Below are 15,752 nucleotides of genomic sequence, written 5' to 3' on the forward strand. Positions count from 1 at the left end.
CTTCCTTTTTGTGTTTAAGCTCACTGAAGATTTCACTGTTGAGCCAAGCTGGTTGCCTGCCATATTTGCTATTCTTTCTGCACATCGGGATGGTTTGTTCCTGTGCCCTCAATAAGGCTTCTTTAAAATACAGCCAGCTCTCCTGGACTCTTTCCCCCCCCTCATATTAGCCTCCCAGGGGATCCTGCCCATCAGATCCCTCAGGGAATCAAAGTCTGCTTTTCTGAAGTCCAGGGTCTATATTTTGCTACTTTCCTTTCTTCCTTTTGTGAGGATCCTGAACTCAACCATCTCATGGTCACGGCTGCCCAGGTTGCCCCCACTTCTACTTCCCTGACTAAGTCTTCCCTGTTTGTAAGCAGCCCGTCAAGAGGAGAATGGCCCCTGGTTGGTTCCTCCAGTAAGTTTTCTGTGAGAAGAAGCTGTCAGTATGGATTCAAGGGAAGATCCTGGTTTCTGGACAGTTTGGACTCTGACAGGGAAGTGTATCAGGTGCAAAGCAGAGATCCACAGATACAATCCGGGTACCCTGAAAAGACTTTTGGGAAACTGGCAGTTTATTACATCACTGCCACCATTTGGAATTACAAACTGTGACTCACCTGTGCATATATTATTTACCTGCTTTAACCTTTCAATAACCCTCATTTCCTTTTCTTAGCCAATAAAACTTTAGTCTGTTTACCTCAGAATTGGCTGCCAGCGTGGTCTTTGGTGTTAGTTCTGGAGTACCAGTTAATTGATCAGGGGTAAGTGACTGGGCTCTTGGGACTGGAAGCAGCCTAAATGTGATGTGATTTTTGGTGTAAAGTGACCATTTTATCACTGAGTGCAGTTTGTCTGGGTGGCAAGATAGACTGGAGAGGCCAAAGGGACTGTCCGTGACTCCATGGTAAGACTGGTACAGTGATCCAGGAATTCGCACTTGTCACTGGCTTGGTAAAATCTATTATAGAACATACCAGCAGTCTGGGGTGTCTGCCCTGTTTGCTGACAGTCTGCCCTGAGGTAGGTGCTCACAGTCATGAGCCACTCCAGACAGCGTGACACCTGCTTTAAATCATCACTACTCTTTGATCAGCTGGCTCCATGGTTTGATTTAGCTCTGGCGCCTGATCTCCTCTGTGCGGTTCAGACTGAATCCTGCTCTCCTGATCTCATTCTGGTGCCTGCTTTTGTACCCCTGATCCCTTACCCTTCAGCCTTGCCCTCTCCCACTCCCCATCTGCCACCCCTCCTTCCGCGCCACTCCATCTCCTGAAGGATTTTCATAATTCTTTCCGTTTAAATCATTTATGGCGTCATTACTAAAACACGGATAAGGACTTTAAAAAACAAAACAAAAAAAAAAACCCCTAAACATACAAACCAGAATTGAGTCCTGGCGCACACAGTGAACACCCCGCGGCAGTGAGTGGAACTGACTCCACTTTGGCATACACTGACTCTGACCCATGATTTTGTAACTGTACAATGTCCTTTTAACACCAGGCAAATTTAGAACCAATACAAGGAAGTCCACGGATCTGAAAGCCAGAAGGGACCATGATGAGATGCTCAAAGCTCCACTCTAGGAATTATTTTGGGGAAACTCTATAGCCTGTGTTATTCAGCGAGTCAGACTAGTTCCTTCTGGCCTTGGCACCTCTGATGACCTAGTTTGACCTGCATAACACAGGCCATACAATTCACTCAACACTTCCTTCATCGAGCCCATCGCTTTGGCTTGAGCTAAAGTGTATATTTTAGAAAAACACACAGTCTTGACTTAGACTCCAGCTGAGGGAGAAACTATCATCTTCCCTGGTATGTTAGTTCCAATGGTTAATTACCCTTCCTCTGGAAAATTTGATTGATTTACCCTTTGAATTTGTCCAGCTTCCACTTCCAGCCATACGGTCTTACATTAGACTCAGGAGCCTTTTAGCATCTGATACCTTCATCCTGTGTAAGATCGAGGCCTCTCAACTTTCTCTGCAATAAACTATATAGATACTACTTCATCCAGCATGTCGTGGGCCTGTGGAATTTACACTGACCCAGGAAGTCAGAGACTTGTGTATTGTTGGATTTTTAAAAGGCTGGGTGATCGTACACTAAAAGCAGGGTAAAGCATTTGCTAATCTCCTGCTTCAGAGCATAAACTGATCATGTCAGAAAGGAATGCCCCCCGATGTACAACATTGCACAACTTGCCAGATGCATTATGGGCTTTCCCCCTTCACCTCCCACTCTTGAAGCATTCAGATTCTAGTTAACACCACAGCTGGGATACAGAACTAGATGACCCCAGTTGTATTTAGTAAAAGCAACAGGAGAAAGTGTTACCCAGTGGCTACAGGAAAGAATGGTGAGGTTGTACATTGTGTGCAGATAGGTCTATTAGCCTGAAATTCTTGGATTCACAGTCATGTCCAGCAAGTCGGTCCTAAAGGTCACCTTCAGTCAGACAGGCTGGAGCAATGTTTTATGTGCTGTCTGCAAAGAAAAAACCCTTGTTCAAACATACATCTAATCAGTAGCCAGGAAAGATGTGACAAAGTATGGCCTCCTAGATGTCAGGGATGGAAAACACCTTTTACCTCATGCAGCTCCGGGCTGAGCCTGAGAGAGGGGGTGGGGGAGTTGATTCAGAGACTCATGCCCAAGCCTGGGTATGGGCGTGAGTGGAAATAATTCTCCCTCCTCAGACCTTCTGAAATAAGCCTGGTCCCTCCTCAGGGTGCGCACAGCCAGGTAGTTCTCATTTGTGTGACAACCATGCCAGGAGATCTAGGCCTCAGGTTGCTAGGCTCCATACGTATGTGGGGTGAGAGACTGCCCCTCCCCTGAAGAAGAGTTTATAGTATGAATCAACTAGACAACGGGTGGGAGACTGGAAGGATTATTCTGCCCATTTTACACACGGGGTGCAAAGAGACTCTCGCACAGAAAGTAAGTGGTAAAACTGGGACTTGAACGTGGAGTTCCTGAGTCCTAGGTGGCGCCTGCATCTTAGCCACAGGAACATCTGTCTCTGCTAGGCCCCCTCCCTCTTTATCATCCGTTTCATTTGCTATGGGCGAGCGATGAGGAGCTCAGATCTGACCTTTTCATTGGCGCCTCGTTTGAATGAGCTCCCTCCAGTTTAGGGCAGAGGTTTTTAAACTGTGGGGCGCCCCCCCCCCAGGCGGGCATGGAGGAACATTTGGGGGAGGGGAGAGCAGCAATGCCAGGCAGCCTGGGCCAGTTCACATGGGAGGGGGGAGACAGAGAGGGAGCATCTCTTCCACCCCCTGACTCACCGCAATAAGCCACCCAGCCTGTGGGTCAGTGCTGACATCCGCCGTGGCCTCTGCACCCAATACTGGCCCCGCCCCCAGACACCGTTGCATATGTCTTCCCCACCCTGAAAACCCGAGGGAAGAGGGGCAGGTATTGGCCCTGCCCTAGCAAGTGCAGCTTGACCGCAAGGTAGAAGCAGCCCGTTGCTGAGGAAGCTTTGCCGGTGCCCTGGGTAAGTATCTGTGTGTTTGAAACTTAGATGTGTAACTAATTTTAAATAAAGTTGTGTTAGGTCTCTGTTAGGTTTATGAGTCGGCTATCAGGCTTACTTTTGCAAGTGTCTGTTTTTGTCTGGGTTGAAGGGGGCACAACCAAAAATTGTAACTCAAAGGTGGGAGGGGCTCCACCCAAAAAGTTTGCAAACCACTGGTTTAGGGTTGTGTCTTTTAGGTGCCCAGGATATGATGCTTGAGACAACGGGATGGTATTACAAGGGAAATACATGATGGAAGATTTTTCCACAGGGTGAGCTTTGCTGCAGAATGCTCCTCTCCCAGGGATGTCATGGGAACCTAATCTCTGAGGACAGAGCCCTGAGGAATATATTTTAGGACTGATCTTTCATTAGCCCAGCACAGGTAAGGCGGTGAACCTCAATTTCTCACATCTGATATGGGCTAGATTCTCAGTGTGTTGTAAACCAGCATTGCTTTATTGAAGTCAATGGAGTGATGTTCATTTATACCAGTTCAGGATCTGTCCCTATGACTTAATTGCTGTAATGCTGATCTGTTAAATTTGCCCCTGCACAAAAGTTCCACCTTCTGGTAGTGGCTGTGCAAATGGGATGGAGAATACTGGAATGTTATTATATAAATTAATGGTGTGGCATTGTCTTGATACAGTGTGCAGAATTGGTCACCCCATCCTAGAAAATATATTGCAGAGTGGGTTCAGAGAAGGGTGACTAGAATGATCAGGGGCCTGGAAAAACTCTGATAGGAAAGAGATTGGAAAGAGTGGGAGTGTTACCTTGGAACGGAGATGAATAAAAGGAGACCTGATAGAAGTAAATAAAATGATGAATGGTCTAGAGAAGGTAGATCAGAAACCACTAGGGTCCCTGTCTCATAGCATAAGAACAAGGGAGACAAAGTGGTGAGGTAATATCTTTTATTGGACCAACTTCTGTAAGTGAAAGAGAGCAAGCTTTTACCAGCAGAAGTTGGTCCATAAAAAGAGATTACCTCACCCACCTTGTATCTCTAATATCCTGGGACCAACCCAGCTACAACAACACTGCATATAAAAACGAGGGGACAGTCGGTGAAATTGAAAGGTGGCAAAATTCACTACCCATTCAAGGAAATCCATGGTCACGTGGGGACCCGTTAGATTGTGGAACTCACTGCCACAGGATGTCATTGAGGTGAAAAACATTCAAAAGACTTTTCAGAGTTCCAAAAGATTCAAAGAGGGATTGAATATTTATATGGATATCTAGAATGTCCAGAGTGGTTTTAGTGAATGCTGACACATTTTGGAAGAGATATTAAACCTTATGCTTCAGGGTTTAAATCAGACTTAAACTATTGGTGGTTGGGAGGACGCAGATTATCCCACAGCTGCTTCCTGCATGTGGCGTTTCTTGTAGCTCCCTCTACAGCTATGGGAGACAGGATTCTAGCCTAGGTGGATCATGGGCCTACTTCATTCTAGCAAGTTCTATGTTCAGAGCTTCCAAGCCCAGAAGGGACCACTGCGATCATCCACTCTGACCTCCTGCATAGCATAGGCCAGAGAACGTTCCGGAAATAATTCTTGTTGGAACTAGAGAGCATCAGTTATTGATGAGATATAATGATTAATGAAAGGGGTAAGGATGGCAAATAAAGTGTTGCCAAATCTTTCCTTCAGCCTGTGGCTAATCCCTTAATCCTGTGAGTTAGGCACAGAGAGAGGTCCAATAAAACAGTGGTTCTCAACCAGGGGTACGCGTATCCCTAGGGGTGCACAGAGCTCTTCCAGGGGCTACATCAGCTCATCTAGATACTTGCCTAGTTTTACAACAGGCTACAGAAAAAGCACTAGTGAAGTCAGTACAAACTAAAATTTCAGACAGACAATGACTTGTTTATACTGCTCTGTATTACGATACACTGAAACGTAAGTGCAGTATTTATATTGCAATTGATTTATTTAAGAATTAGATGGTAAAAATGAGGAAGTCGGCAGTACTAGTGTGCTGGGGCACTTTTGTATTTTTAGGTCTGATTTTGTAAGCAGGTCGTTTTTAAGTGAGGTGAAACTTGGGGTGCGCAAGACAAATTGGACTCCTGAAGGGGGTACAGTCGTCTGGAAAGAGCCTACTGCAATAAAACATCCCAACTCCCCACACCCCAACTGCTGTATATGCAATTTACTGCCTTGCCCATGTGCAGATTTTATGTTCCCTCACATGGGTGTTATTAATAAGGTGCCTCGCCTCGCAATCTGGCTTTAGATCAAGCAGATATGACTGATGGAGCTTTCATACTCATAAACCTTTGTTTGCTCTTTCTTTCTTTCTTTCTTTCTTTCTTTCTTTCTTTCTTTCTTTCTTTCTTTCTTTCTTTCTTTCTTTCTTTCTTTCTTTCTTTCTTTCTTTCTTTCTTTTCTTTTAATTCCTGGAGACTGTAGTACAAGCAGAATCCTTGGCTGATGAATTTATCTTTCTCCCTCTGTCCAGGACAGGTGGTTGTGATGTGAAAAGCAGGTTCTCCACCCGTAAATATTTGCAAATACAGTTGTGTATATGTGTGGGTATGAAAGCCAGCCAGCTGAACAGTAGCAGTTCTATCCCTGGGCTACTTTGACGTTGTGATCAGAGGAGCTGGCCAGAGTTCTAATGAAGATAAATGAGGATCCTTCTCCTTGGATCGTCTGTCTTTTATTGATGGGCTGTGGGGTGAAAGGCTAGAAGCTGAATGTTCATTTAAGCAGACGTCACGAGTTTCTGCCGAGGGGAAGGTGTAAGAAAAAACGCCTTGTACTTGAAATTTACTCTCAGGCGAGTGCGCTCAGTTTTACAAGGCTTTCTCCATTCCTTCCCCATCCATCATTTCCCAGGAGTCCTTTGTAAATGCAAATTGCACTTTGATAGGAATAATGCACTGAGCCTCTATTAGTGTCTGTGTAATGGAGAGGGCTATTTTAGTGCCATCACTCTTAAAAGAAGCTCCTCTGTGCCTTATTCTAGGCTGTGTATCAAAAACCAATCTGAAAACACACTCTTGTCCCCTCCCACTCTCTACTTTTCAGCTGGGGTCTGGCTTCAACAGGGCAGCCTGAGTGTTTTACCATATGAATGAGAGCTTGGTCGGCGGCCCCTCTTACCTGCTTCTTATAGCAGGGCTCTCACCAGCAGCACCAGGCACAAATACCCAGCGAGGCTTCCATCAGGCTGCTGCTACTCAGCGGGATTCAGCTACTCACTCCCATTCAGGGCCTAGAAAATTTATGGGGGAACCTTGAGTTTAGGGAGAGGGGGAGCTTATCTTTTTGGTGTACCTGGGGCCATTTCTTGCTCTGCTAGCCCCATCCCTGAACGGCATAAGAGCCAGCTGAAAGTGCAGGCCCCACATTGTTTTGCGCTACAACAATGATAGGAGCCCAAGGCACAGACTAGGCCCCGTCATGCCAGGTACTCTACAAACACCATTTTCTCCCCTCTCTCCGAGGGACACTTTCACACTGTATCTCCTGCCAGCCAGTGGATTTATGCAGTCGGATCCACTAGAGCTCTGGGCCCAAGATGCGCTTACCAGGTTTTGGAAATGTTTGACGTCGTTTCTCTGGCTTGGAAACGAATTCGTTTTTTATTTTTTGTTTTGTTTTGTTTTTTAACTGAAATTGAAACCATTACTGAATTTCGATACCTGAGACATTTCCACGACCGTTTCACGAATGGGGTGGACCAAAATGTCAGGAAAATTTTTGAAAAAAATCAACATTTTTTTTTAATTTTCAGAAAAGGGGCTTTTTTTTTTTTTTTTACCCAACCCTTTTCCTTTGAAAAAATTCGACCCGTTCCAGGCTGCATGGAGGCAGATCCACTGGCCTGCACAGAACCCTGTTGTAAAGCAGTCCGGGATGGTAAGAGAATATGGGACAGATTTCCAGCTAGTTGGCTGCATTGGAACCATGCCAATTTACACCAGCTGACTTCAATCATGCTCTACAGATTTACACCAACCGGGAGTGCGCCCCATTTACTTCTAATCTGGCCGGTTCCCTGGACCCCATGCACCATGTGGGATTGTGCTTAATACCGAGCACAGGAGTGGATTTTAATCTGAGCAGGATCTGTCTGACTCAGCCTGGTGCTCAAAACAAAAAGGAACAAAAAGAAATGTTCTTGAAACACCTCCCACGCAAAGATGGGACGTTGTTAATGACCAAACAAAAAAATAAACCAAAAACACAATGGAGTGGGGACAAGCCAAAAAAAAAAAACAAACCCCAAACAAAAAAACCCCAAAGGAACAAGGAGAAAATAATTCAATAAATCACGTAAATGGGATGATGGGAGAACAAAGGAGGGAAAAATAAAAAGCACAGAGGGAATTTTTCTGTCCTAGAAAAGCAGAGGACAGGATGGGGGAGGCAGAGCCATTGAAGTGAAATTTTGAACTCGAACGACAAAAGGAAAAGAAATTAAATCCAGCTCTGCTCCCTCGGGTGGGCGAAGGGGGACAGTTGTCTTTATTTTCTCATTTTCTTTAAAGACGGGAGACCAATGGCAACACTTAGCAAGAACCTCCCAGCCACAACAGGGGGGAATGAGACCCGAAATAAACTCCTCTAGCAAACTGGGAGTTTAACTCCACCTCCGAGTGATGCTCTCACACATGATATATCTTGGCCCCCTCTTACCATAACATCAGAGCACCTCACAGTCTTGACCAGTGCTGTCGAGTAAGGCAGGGCTATTATCCCATGTTACAGAGGAGGAACTGAGATGCACCCAAGGGCACACAGCCAGGAACCCCCATTTCCCAAGTCCCGGCCAAGAGTCCTGACCCCTGGACCACCCTTCCTCTCATATCCCTCTGCCATGAGCAGATGTAGCCATCTCTCTCTGAGACTCCGCCCATTTAGGGTACTTGTTTATGCAGCACTGAGCACACTGGGGCCCTGTCGGGTCCTTGGGCAGCACCTCAATAGAAATAACGCTGCTGAAGATTTCCTCTCGCAGAGCCAAAAATCTCCTCTTGGCTCCACGCAGCAGCTCCGGGCTGCAACATTCTTCTCTCCCCGGTCTTGCGGCTCTTGAAGTGGGGAGCAAGGAATTGCTACTGGGTGGATCCAACGCTTTGGTCATTAAGCCCTCTCCTTCCTATTCACCGTGACGTCTTTTCACCCCGTGCCCCTTACCTGGCCGTTTAAGTCAGCTGGGTTGGGGTCTTAGCCATCAGCACAGCTGCGCTGGTGCAAACCCTTGTGTAAATCACACTGCCCCAGTGTAAATCATGTCCATTCCAGGCGTTTGCACCCCGGGTGGCTGCCCTGACATCCCAGCATGCACCAGGCGGACGTGCATGATGCTGCAACCGCCACCAGCCATGGCGCTTACTAAAAATCCTATTGAAGCCAGTGGGAGCATTCGCTGGCGTAAGTGCTGGGCCCAAGAGTGCGTTAGCAGGATCAGGCCCTAGATTCAGGCAGGGTCTTGGGCAGCAGCGTGGGCAAGAAATATAACCTTTGCTGGCAATGAGGAATTGCCATCAACAAGAGCCTGAGCGTGGGTGCCCTCGATCTGCCAAGGGGAAGAGCTAGCTGCCCCTGTGGCAAGTGATATTTTATTCCAGCTAAATACTCTCTTTCCCAGGCACTTTCCTGTGGAGAAGGCAGGGCCCGCGCTGTGTTTTGCCGCCTGACGGTGGAAGAGAGAAAGTGTTTGAAATTGGAAACATGGGAACTGCCAGTCTGGATCGGACCTGAGCTCCGTGACTGATTGTGTCTCCGGCAGGGGCCAGTGCCAGATGCCCAAGGAACATGTCAGAACCCTGCAGTGGGTGGGTGTGGAATAAATGGCCCCCACATTAGGTCTTAAACCGATCTCTCAGCTTACTCCCTGAAACCTACCATTTTATCTCCCTGCCAACAGGCTCGTTGCCAGCATTAACTGTTATCACTCTAGATATTCTTGTTCTCCATGTGAACGGCCAATCCCTCTTCAAATCCTGCTCAATTCAAATGGATTTTTCACAGTCAGTGAGGAAAAGGGGAAAGTCTCCTGCCCTCCCTAAAATACACTCCTGCCTCATCAGACAATTACCTTGGTTACCAGGTCTCTTAGGTTTCAATACCCATTCCCCAGAAAAAGGGGATAAAGTGAGTGTGGGAGAATGTATTCGAAGGAGATTAAAGAACCCCCCAAAACCGAAGGGAGCCAGTTCATTAGCTGCATCCCTACCTGTATTCTGACATGGCCACGTCTGGCCAATTTACAGTCAATCAAAAACTAAAAGTCTGGCTGAAGTGTCAGCCTAAGGAGCAAAGAAGCCAGAACTGCGGAGTTGTTTGGAGCAAAGCTGTCTCTTCTGAGGTGTCTGTGGACGGCCTTTGAGACACATCCTCTTTCAGAGCTAATTAATTTGTCCGTCATTTGATAGCTAGGTGGGCCAAGCACAATCCTTTGAGCATCAGCTGGGAAGAGCCACCTTTCAAACAGGCAGGTAAATTGAATGAGGATGGGGTTGGGAGGAGGGAAAGCAGATTCTAGGGTAAGAGAGATGAATATGGTTTCCGTCTTAATGAACGTAAATGGATTTTGGAGGCTGTGGTATTTTATGTGGGTGTCTTGTGCTCTTAAATATAATTGTTCCCATGTCTGGGTCTAAGGGATAAGGGCACCGCATAGACTGAAAGGATAAATGCATACATTTTCACACCAAAATTCTGGCAACGCCCTATCCATGCTGCATGCCCAGATTATTATATTCAGTAAAATTTCACCCGAGGATCTAAAAGCACTTTACAAACATTCGCCAAATACAGTTCCACATTCAGTACTTTTTTCTCTCTCACACAGATGGGTGTGTTTGATTGATAATTGTCCTGCTATTTGTTAACTTCCCTGTCTCCCACCGGGTAGGTTGTGAGGCCTGAATGAATTAATGTTTGCAAAGTGCTTTGAGATCCTCAGATGCAAAAAGCTACAGAAAAGCAAGGGGTTAGTAGTCATGTTTGAAGAGTAGTTTTAAAAAGAGCCATCAGGTTGGAAAAATGAGAATCGACCCAGTGAAAATTAGTCTCATCAGTAGGTGATACAGAAAAGCTGTCACTGGCAAATGGTATCTGCTCTGAATGATTTTCGGAACACAAGCTAAACTGCTAATCCCCATTGCATGATCTGTTTCAACACCTGTTCTCCTTTCTCTTAGGTGCCACAGGGATACCATCTTTGCACTGGAACTGCTTTCTGATCTCTAAACAGTGGGAGAGGCTACTCCAGGACTTATAAAGGGAGGAAGGATACCCTGAAATGAAGGCAAGAGATAACTGATGAGCTCAGCACACAAGTTAGCATGTCAGTTAGCACAATGAGCGACACTTGGGCTAATACTGCAGGATTAGCTCGGATCTCTGCAGCTCTTTTTACCTGTCAAAAAATAAGCATTTGTTTGAGATATATGAGCTACCTTTATGCAGCAGAAGCAGTTCTGGCTGCTGTAAAAATTTGATTGTCAAGGATGCTAGACATGGATTTCTCTCCCTGAGTTCTAACTGGAAAGGTGGATAAAGTTTCTTGTTTTAAATCTAACACCTTCCTTCCCCCCTCAACCCCCTACCTGCTAATCACACTTGTTTTTAAGGATGCTTTACTAGTTTTATTTTTGGAAGGGGGGTTGGAATGGCCTTCCATAACTCACTAACAATGAGGATGTGGGACAGAAACACAGACATAGGTAAAATGAAGAAATAATTAGTGTCTGTTAAACTATCTTGTAGGTGAGTGACACATGAGTTTCTGCTGCAGGGTTAGATGGGGTTGTTCCATCTCTTTTTTTACCCACTAAAACATAAACACTTATTAGAGAAATCCAGGTTGTGTGAGACTAAGGATTAGCTCCGGCTGAAACATGGTGAAGAATTGCCCCAAAAATATATCCAAAAAATCTGAAATTATTTTCATTCCACCAGCCCTGAACAGGAACAATTTTGAGTTTATTCAGTTGTTTTTTAACCACAATATTGTTTTTTTAAATGTTTTCTGTCTCTCTCTCACTCTCACACACACACACCCCACTTTTCTATTTTGGCATTGAAGATGGGGAAAAGAAAATTAAAAAAAAATCATTTTCTGGTTTTGTCGAAAAAATGGAAAAAGTTTTTTAAAACCCCACAGATTACTCACAAAAAGATTCATTTTTGATTAAAGCCTGTTTATTTTTCCAATAATTGTTTATTTCCTTCAAAGAATTTCAACCAATTCTTCCACTGACGGGCCGGATTTTGGGAGGTGCTGCGGTCAAAGGGAGGTGAAGCTGCTCGACGTGTCTCTGGACCAAGCCACCTCCTGCTCTCTCCCTTACTCTGACTCTGCAATCAACTGTGACGCTCCTGTTCTCATCCCCCCAGGTTAGCACAGCAGGGCAGGTTTGGTGACGGGGCTGTGCTCCGTCTTTGCCTTTCTCAGCTTTGTCCAACAGAGCCCAGCCTGGAGGCCATCAGGATCTTGTTTTCCGTAGGTGACTGAGATAAATGGTGTGTGTTTGTCTGCTGGTTTGCCTTTATGGGTTGGCACACTGTGCTTCGTTCCCCCTTCTGACTCATCGGTGTCTTTCACTGCTATGGGTGGCGGGTACGTTACACAGGTTAGACACTAACCCCGGATCTGGTTCTCTGTGTGGACGCAGAAGCGGTATTAATCGTGCGACAAGGTCATTGTGTAAAACAAGCCATTCGCGAGGGGCTAACCTCTCCTGGGGACTGATTCTGCTCCACTTACCCTGCTCGCCCCATAGGCTTCAGTCCAAAGGTTCCTGATTTGGGGCCCGACCCTGCCGTCACATAGGCCTTTGATTCCTGGTCCACAGCCGTACTCAGAAAAGCACTTAAGCACATACTTCACTTCAGACCCTTGCTTAAGTCTCACAGGACTACTCACGTGCTTAAAGGTACGCAGGTGCGGAATACGGGCTGGGGGTGAAAGGCTGATCAGTGAATGCAGGGCTCACTCTGGTGCGTTGGCCTTGCTGAAGTCGATGGGGTGGGGACCGCTTGCAGCGGTGAGCTCAGTGCTCTGAAGTGACGTTCTAGCAGCATCGGGCTTGGATGCCGGAGAAAGCAGGGTCTGCAAGGACCCGATCCGGTAACGACGCTTCGTTAACTCAGTGCAGCACCGTGCAGGAAGCAGGGGTCTGCCCGCTGCAGGATCCCAGCCTAAGGTGGTTGGCTCCCTTCCCATTTGAAGCAGGGATGAAGATGAAGTGGGATTGAGGAAGGCAAGTCCCCTGCCTATAGTGAAGTTGTCTCTCCCCCCCTTCTCGCTCTCTTTGGTTCTTACTGAACTATCCAAGCTGGACTGGAGCTGATTCTCATCCCCAGCTCATAAAAAACACTAATGAAGAGCAAATTTCGTTGGGGGCCTTTTGGAACGTAGCCACCTGAGCTGCCCGGTTGTGGCTTCTCCGGAAGAGACCTACCAGGGTTTCCCGCCCACGCCGTCCCCCCCACCTCTGCAAACGACCCCATTCCAATCCTGGAGCTCACAAGGAATCCAACGCATCTTGAGCGCCTCGTTTCAGCACTGAAGGAGACAATGAATTCCACATCTAGCTTCCCTTGGTTTGTGACGAGAATTTAATAAGTAAACAAGGCATGATTTAGGGCAGAGGAAAAAGCAGCCTGGTCCCCCTTTTGGTGGGTTAAAAAGCAGGGCGTCTGCAGCCCTTTGTCTGTCGCTAATATAAAATCACGTGCTGTCCCTTCAGCTGAAATGTAAAAGCCAGCGCTCTTCAACGCTCTCTCTCTATTCATGCTTTTAGCCTTCCTTCCAGGCTTGTAATGAGGGGAGGGGAGGGGAGTAGGAAAGAGCTGGGCAAAGTGATGAAAACCAGGAAAACTATGCAAGGTAACACCGGGATGAATAGCACATCCCAGCTACAAATGAACTAACAGCCCAATGCACTCAGCATTTGCACCCAGACAAACTTGGGTTTTAAAAGGGACTTTCCGAGCAAAGTTTAAATTCTTCAGATTCCCTCGCAACTGCATTTCCTTGAAGCTGTCCCATCAGCAATGCTTTTTATCAAGGGATCTGGGGTGTGTGTGTATATAATATAACATTTAAATTACTGCAGCAACATCTTCAAGCCATGATCCCTTTAAAATATATGTACGCCTACTTGCCTTACCTTGCAATTCTTGTCTTGGATTATGTTAGCATTTTCATTTGAGATGAATGGGGGAATTCAGTCTCATTTATTTCCCCTCCAGAGCAGAATAAGATATTTCTCATTATGCCTTTTTAATTTTACAAAGGGCCACATAGCATGCAGAATAACAGGGGTTGCATTCTTGCACTGATGCACAAATTCTAAGGCAGCCCCGTCTTTCGAGTAATTATCTGCTGTGTGCAGAAGATCTAGGCAGCAGAAAAGCCAGATGGTTTGCAAAGAAGACTGATATTTGGGAGAAAGATTTCTGTGGCAGTGGAATAAAAGTGAAGGGTGTCAGGAGAGGAAGAATTCATACTTTTTTTTTTTTTTAAACGGGGGAGGCTTACAAGCATCCAGACAATTTCCAGAGGGACATTTTAAAAGAGAGAAACAAAAGGGAAAAATTAAAAAATGGAAAAGAAAGTCAGAAAACTCTGAAAAATGAACAAAAAGAATCAAAATCTGGGGGGGAAGGGGGGAAATTCCCCAATCAGAATCTCAAAGCCAGGAAACTTTATTTAAAGCCTGAGATTATTAAGAATTTGTAGTTATGTCCGGTCTTTCAGTTAAAGACTTCAAGAGACTATTCTTTCCCTGTTCATCATCAGCAGCAAGAAGCTTGAGCTATTTGTGTGTTCAGCATCTCCCGCCCAGAAACGAGATGTACAAACTGTTCCTAACTAACCAAGAAAGGAAAAGCAGCGCACAAGTGTCTGGACTCGGAAGTCGTCCTGCATAGGGAGCAGGTCCCAAGCTGATCTCTTCCTTACGTAGGATGTTTCTATAAGGAAGCAGTAGAGGATAAATGTCATTCAAGCGAGGAACGTTAGCAAGTAGATCTGTGGATGGAAAGTGTACGTAATAGGCTGCTTCCCTCTGTGCCTCTGAGGGGAATCCTTCTCTGGTGCTAGGATCAGCAATGGGAGCAAATACATAGATCATTAGTGTGAGGACTCACTGAATATCTCTCTCCAGCGCCCCTAGCCCTCTAGCCTTATGCTCTATTTGCAACAGGGAACTATCGATGAAATCTGTACTAAGTGACTGGATCCTGCTTTGGAGAAGTCTGTAAAGGGAGCAGGATCTGAGGGTCTGATTCCCATTTAAACTAAGGCCCCTTTACACCTCTTTGGCAGTGAAAAGAGGCTTTAAAGTGAATGTAAATATTATAACATGTCTTACACATTTATGTAAAGGGGCCTTAGTGTAAATGAGAATCAATCAGCTAAATCTCCAGCAGTCACCCCGTTCCCAATACAAGGCCCCCAATACAATTTTCTTGAAGCTCAGTTTAAAGCCTAATTCTGCAAAGCCACCAATTGTAGCTGGTCACTCGGGGCGGAAAAGAAGTGACACCTTGCCCCTTTTTTGGGGTTGTTTTTGTAGCTCTTTAGCCCCTGTCTCTAACAAAGTTTGGAATTCTACCACGCTGCATTCTTCTCAAGAGAACACACACACAAAAAGAAGAATATCAAAATGATCTGGCTCCTTTCTCTTGTTAGTATCATATTAAACAAAAGACAGATGGGGAGAAAAGGAACGAAGGAAAGGAGGGGAAAAATATCACCTGTTCCCATGCAATCTTAAAGCGATCAGTCATTATCTCTGAAGCTTCACATTTCTAAAGGGCTCTTCCCCCCCCCCCCACCCGCCGCCTTTTGAACACCGACATCTTGTTAAAAACGAGAAGAGCTCATGAATTTTAAGCTCCCCAAATTTGCCTTCCTCCCTGTGGTTAGAACTTTAACATGCACGAGAGACATTAAAATGAAATAAAACCAAATGCCACCAAAACAAAAATCAAGCAAACCCACCCAAAGGGCCCCAAATCCTTGCCTTTCACGCGGCTGTTTCTACATTTGACAAAAGCCCTTGGTTTTCTGTCATTCTTTTCATTTCCTTGATGGATCCCCAATTGTCAAGCCTTCAAGAAAATGCACTTTAGCTCTTTGTCACCAAATGTAATTTGATAAACTCTTTGCAGAAACATACTGGTTTCTGAGTCTTTTCAAAAACTGTTACTGCAGGGAGAAGGGATGTGGCGGGGGAGAAGATATTTGA

The 15,752-nt window shown here is 45.7% G+C and overlaps 1 long non-coding RNA gene across 2 annotated transcripts; it reads left to right on the forward strand.

Moving 5' to 3' along the window:
- The first annotated feature begins 3,856 nt into the window (after window positions 1-3,856).
- Window positions 3,857-13,227, forward strand: LOC140910901 (uncharacterized). Of its 2 annotated transcripts, none has more exons than XR_012158789.1 (3): window positions 3,857-3,902; window positions 10,692-10,798; window positions 11,729-13,227. It is a non-coding gene; the product is annotated as an uncharacterized LOC140910901 (long non-coding RNA). The 2 variants fall into 2 exon arrangements; XR_012158788.1 differs by lacking the exon at window positions 3,857-3,902 and adding an exon at window positions 9,819-9,983.
- The last annotated feature ends 2,525 nt before the right edge of the window (window positions 13,228-15,752 follow it).

Source organism: Lepidochelys kempii, chromosome 4, assembly GCF_965140285.1.
Source record: "Lepidochelys kempii isolate rLepKem1 chromosome 4, rLepKem1.hap1, whole genome shotgun sequence".
Taxonomy (NCBI): Eukaryota; Metazoa; Chordata; order Testudines; family Cheloniidae; genus Lepidochelys; species Lepidochelys kempii.